Source organism: Bombyx mori, chromosome 4, assembly GCF_030269925.1.
Source record: "Bombyx mori chromosome 4, ASM3026992v2".
In the NCBI taxonomy this organism is placed as follows: Eukaryota; Metazoa; Arthropoda; class Insecta; order Lepidoptera; family Bombycidae; genus Bombyx; species Bombyx mori.
In genome coordinates, this window is record NC_085110.1 from 8,017,405 (window position 1) to 8,023,450 (window position 6,046).

The following is a 6,046-nucleotide window of genomic DNA, read 5'->3' on the forward strand; positions in this document are numbered from 1 at the left end:
GCCTCGATCCGCGCCTACGATAGGTATCCTACCGTGGATAATCGTATTCGAATGCGTGCCCTACAACGCGACGTAAAGTCTCGCATCGCCGAAGTCCGAGATGCTAGATGGTCTGATTTCTTAGAAAGACTCGCGCCCTCCCAAAGGTCTTACTACCGCTTAGCTCGTACTCTCAAATCGGATACGGCAGTAACTATGCCCCCCCTCGTAGGCCCCTCAGGCCGACTCGCGGCGTTAGATGATGATGAAAAAGCAGAGCTGCTGGCCGATACATTGCAAACCCAGTGCACGCCCAGCACTCAATCCGTGGACCCTGTTCATATAGAATTAGTAGACAGTGAGGTAGAACGCAGAGCCTCCTTGCCACCCTCGAATGCGTTACCGCCCGTCACCCCGATGGAAGTTAAAGACTTGATCAAAGACCTACGTCCTCGCAAGGCTCCCGGTTCCGACGGTATATCCAACCGCGTTATTAAACTTCTACCCGTCCAACTCATCGTGATGTTGGCATCTATTTTCAATGCCGCTATGGCGAACTGTATCTTTCCCGCGGTGTGGAAAGAAGCGGACGTTATCGGCATACATAAACCCGGTAAACCAAAAAATCATCCGACGAGCTACCGCCCGATTAGCCTCCTCATGTCTCTAGGCAAACTGTATGAGCGTCTGCTCTACAAACGCCTCAGAGACTTCGTCTCATCCAAGGGCATTCTCATCGATGAACAATTCGGATTCTGTACAAATCACTCATGCGTTCAACAGGTGCACCGCCTCACGGAACACATTCTTGTGGGGCTTAATCGACCAAAACCGTTATACACGGGAGCTCTCTTCTTCGACGTCGCAAAAGCGTTTGACAAAGTCTGGCACAATGGTTTGATTTTCAAACTATTCAACATGGGCGTGCCGGATAGTCTCGTGCTCATCATACGGGACTTCTTGTCGAACCGCTCTTTTCGATATCGAGTCGAGGGAACCCGCTCCTCCCCACGACCTCTCACAGCTGGAGTCCCGCAAGGCTCTGTTCTTTCACCCCTCCTATTTAGCTTCTTCGTTAACGATATTCCCCGGTCGCCGCCGACCCATTTAGCTTTATTCGCCGACGACACGACTGTTTACTATTCCAGTAGAAACAAGTCCCTAATCGCGAAGAAGCTTCAGAGCGCAGCCCTAGCCCTAGGACAGTGGTTCCGAAAATGGCGCATAGACATCAACCCAGCGAAAAGTACTGCGGTGCTATTTCAGAGGGGAAGCTCCACACGGATTTCCTCCCGTATTAGGAGGAGGAATCTCACACCCCCGATTACTCTCTTTAGTCAATCCATACCCTGGGCTAGGAAGGTCAAGTACCTGGGCGTTACCCTGGATGCATCGATGACATTCCGCCCGCATATAAAATCAGTCCGTGACCGTGCCGCGTTTATTCTCGGTAGACTCTACCCCATGATCTGTAAGCGGAGTAAAATGTCCCTTCGGAACAAGGTGACACTTTACAAAACTTGCATAAGGCCCGTCATGACTTACGCGAGTGTGGTGTTCGCTCACGCGGCCCGCACACACATAGACACCCTCCAATCTCTACAATCCCGCTTTTGCAGGTTAGCTGTCGGGGCTCCGTGGTTCGTGAGGAACGTTGACCTACACGACGACCTGGGCCTCGAATCAATTCGGAAATACATGAAGTCAGCGTCGGAACGATACTTCGATAAGGCTATGCGTCATGATAATCGCCTTATCGTTGCCGCCGCTGACTACTCCCCGAATCCTGATCATGCAGGAGCCAGTCACCGTCGACGCCCTAGACACGTCCTTACGGATCCATCAGATCCAATAACCTTTGCATTAGACGCCTTCAGCTCTAATACTAGGAGCAGGCTTAGGGACCCCGGTAACCGTATTCGTCGAACTCGACAAAGAGGTCGACGTGCAACCTGACCCATGCATCAGCCCGCTGAGTTTCTCGCCGGATCTTCTCAGCGGGTCGCGATTCCGATCCGGTAGTAGATTCATTCGCGAAACAATTGCTCTTGAGTTGTTAGGTCTCCTTCGGAGGCGCTCGGGCAGTTGTTAGCAAATCCAGCCCCTCTTGGCTGAGCCTTTGCTCGCCCACCTGTCCTGGTGAAACTGGAAAGGCCTTCGGGCCACCAGTAAACTTTCAATCATAAAAAAAAAAAATAAAAAAAAAAAAAAAAAAAAATGTAACCCAATGTATAAACTTATTCACAGTTTATAATTTTTTGTATCATATAACAGTTCTAGATTTTAATTTCAGCTTCCACTGAAACGTAGCCTTTAATTGCCTAATAAGCTTTAATTGTAAGTTTAATTAGAACTGGAATATTATTAAAAATTTGACATAAAATCCGCATTTTTCTGTGTTTATATTTCCGAATATCACATTAAAGTGACAGATTTTGAATAAAACTATCTCTCTTATTTTCCCTTCCGTTTTATTTGTTAGATTTACAATCACAATATAATCCTTAATCTTGTTATTCGATCATAAATCCTCGAGTAAAAATCAGAATGTGTGCTTCCTATTCAAGAAAACTGTTGTATGTTTTTTGTCTGATTTTATTTGTATGGTACAATCTTATATTGATTTTTGATATTTAGTAATATAATAGATATTAATAGAATTCTATAAATCACAATTCCATACGAAATATTTCATTGCTGCTTTTCAGGAAGAAAAAAAAAAAAAATTACTGCACGCGAAGTCACTTTAAAAAAAAAAGTTTTTTATATAATTGATTGCCTAGATTGCTGGTGGCCTGGAGGCCCAGTTTCACCAGGTCAGGTGGGCGAGTTTTGGTTCAGCAAGCAGGGGTGAGATGCAAACAGCTGCTCGAGCGCCTTCAAAGAAGACCTATCAACTGAAGAGTAGCTGCTTCGTGAATGAATCTACCACCAGACCGGAATCGCAACCCGCTGAGAAGATCCGACGAGAAACTCAGCGGGCTGATGTTAGGTTGCACGTCGAACTCTTTGCCGATTTCTACGAGTACGGTTAACGGGGTCCCTAAGCCTGCTCCTAGTGTCATAGCTAAAGGCGTCTAAAAGGGCTACTGGACCTGATGGTTTCGTAAGAACGTGTCTACAGCGTCGACCGTTACTGGATCAGGATTCGGGGAGTAGTCGGTGGTGGCAACGATAAGGCGATTATCATGACGCATAGCGGTATCGAAGCACCGTTCCGACGCTGACTTCATGTGTTTCTGGATTGATTCCAGGCCCAGGTCGTCGTGTAGGTCAACGTTTCTCACGAACCACGGAGCTCCGACGGCTAGCCTGTAAAGCAGGATTGTAGGGATTGGGGGATGTCTATCTGTGTGCGGGCTGCATGAGTGAACACCACACTTGCGTAAGTCATGACGAGCCTTATACAAATTTTGTGAAGTTACACCTTCCGAAGGGACATTTTAATCCTCTTACAGATCATGAGGTACTGATTTTATATGCAGACGGAATGTCGTGGATGCATCCAGGGTGACTCCCAGGTACTTGACCTTCCTGGTCTACGGTATATATTGGCCGATGAGGGTGATGGAGAACGTGATATTTCTCTTCATAATGCGGGAAATATGCGGTGAGCTTCCCTTTTGAAAGAGCACCGGTGTGCTTTTCGCTGGGTCGAGGTCTAGGCACCATTTTCGGAACCACCGTCCGAGGGCTACGGCTGCGCTCTGAAGTTTACTCGCGATTAGGTATTTGTTTCTACTTAAGTAACGGTTGTGTCGTCGGCGAAAACGCCTAACTGGGTCGGCGGTGACCGGGGAATGTCGTTGATAAATAAACTAAATGGGAACGGCGACAGGACGGACCCTTGCGGGATGGCACGGCCCGCCCATGTTAAATAGTTTGAAAATCAAACCACTGTGCCAGACTTTCGAGCGCTTTTGCGACGTCGAAGAGGAGGGCTCCCATGTAGACCGTTTTTATCGTTTAAGCCCTACGAGAATGTGCTCCGTGAGGCGGTGCACCTATTGAATGCATGAGTGATTGCCCTTGGATGAGACGAAGTATCTGAGGCGTTTGTAGAGCAGACGCTCATACAGCTTGCCTAGAGACATGCGGAGGCTAATTGGGCGATAATTATCATAAAATTATAAATAGTTACAGAACATAATATTCTGAAAATGAACCGTAGAAGTAAAACATATATGGCAGTAAAATTAATCATAAATATGTGTCCTTATTTACAAGCGTTTCTATACAAATATCGGAGCTATTTCCATGCTTGCAATTTCACATTTCAATCATACCCATACTAGAGAAAGACTTGGAGTTTTCTAAAGTGAACTGCCCCCGACTTGCCTTTCAAAACTTTACTCTTTTCATATCCGTATTTCAATTTCACGTTGCAATTTATATGCACTTTGTAGCGGTGAAGACTCAAAAGCGTTCCGCCGCTGCATTTATTCGTTGAGAGTGCTACAGTTAAACGCCGTTTTTTCTGCTGAAGACGAGTCTTGATGACGACGTTCATAGTTAATGAGCACCCAGTATCCGGCGGGTGTTACCGCGCAAATTGCCCGCTCTTTAAAGGCTTGTCGTTTATCGTCTCTCGACTGAGGCCGGCCTAGCGTAAAAGACGTTTCCGACCGTACGTTATTGTTTGCCGATGGAATGACTTCCTTTTGCCGGCAAATCTAAAGTATACACCGTTTACCAACCTCATATAGGGTTTCTTTAAGCTATAGAAAAAACAACCCATCCAAACAGAACAGCGTTGATAGGCCCCTTTTTTGCTGTGGATCGTCTCGCAACAAGTGAGCTAAATCTAAGCGAGCCTCGTGTTTGCAGCCAGCCATTTTGAATGATATGTTTACAATGTAAGGAAAAACACCACTATTTGTAGAACATCTCGGACCGAAAAAAATTAACCAATGAACCAACCACCAAAAATGAATGACATTTTATTTTTATTATCATCCATCGTTCGAAGTTTCGAATTTGTCGTGGCCTAAAGGATAAGACGTCCGGTGCATTCGTGTTGAGCGATGCACCGGTGTTCGAATCCCAGGCGCGTACCAATTTTTCTAATGAAATACGTACTCAACAAATGTTCACGACTGACTTCCTCGGTGAAGAAATAACATTGTAATAAAAATCAAACCCGCAAAATTATAATTTGCGTAATTACTGGTGGTAGGACCTCTTTTGACACCTCGCGGGTAGGTACCACCACTATGCCTATTTCTGCCGTGAAGCAGTAACGCGTTTTGGTTTGAAGGGTGGGGCAGCCGTTTAACTATACTTGAGACCTTAGAACTTATATTTCAAGGTGGGTGGCGCATTTACGTCGTAGATGTCTATGGGCTCCAGTAACCACTTAACACCAGGTGGGCTGTGAGCTCGTCCACCCATCTAAGCAATAAAAAAATAAAAAAAAAACAACGGATTGTAATTATCTTTATTGTAAATCAAAAAGAGTCGTGGCTGTCTATGACAACTGCATCATTTGCGATTTCGAATCTTGCTCATGCAGGAGCCAATCACTGTCGACGCCCTCGACACGTTCTTACGGATCCATGAGATCCAATAACTGTGGCATTAACATTACCCCGTTAACCCATGTATCAGAGAGCTGAGTTTCTCGCCGGATCTTTTCAACGGGTTGCGATTCGGATTCGATAGTAGATTCATTCGCGAAGCAGCTGCTCTTGATTTGTGAGGTCTCCTTTGGGGGCGCTCAGACAGTTGTTAGCAAATCTCACTCCTCCTGGCTGAGCCCGTGCTCGTACACCTGTCTTGGTGAAGCTGGAAAGCCCGCCGGGCCACCATTAATCCTTCCTTAATTAAAAAAATGTGTGTGGTGTCGTGGGACACCGGATAGGAACGAAGTTCCTTATTATACAAATATTAATTTTAAGTTCTATTCGAGGTATAAAGAAAATAATTATTCGTGTATACATTTTTTATTCTAATTTTTTTTATTGATAAAGCTAACCGCAAGGGTCAACTACTCCGCAGTGCAATGGAGCAGCCTTGCCCTGGGGGAACCGCCTGCATGATCACGGTATCCCCCACGCCAGGTAAGTAT

The 6,046-nt window shown here is 45.8% G+C and overlaps 1 non-coding gene across 1 annotated transcript; it reads right to left on the reverse strand.

The window, feature by feature from the left end:
- Nucleotides 1–5,887: 5,887 nt before the first annotated feature.
- On the reverse strand, nucleotides 5,888–6,046 carry LOC119628480 (U1 spliceosomal RNA). Its single transcript, XR_005244650.1, has one exon. It is a non-coding gene; the product is annotated as a U1 spliceosomal RNA (small nuclear RNA).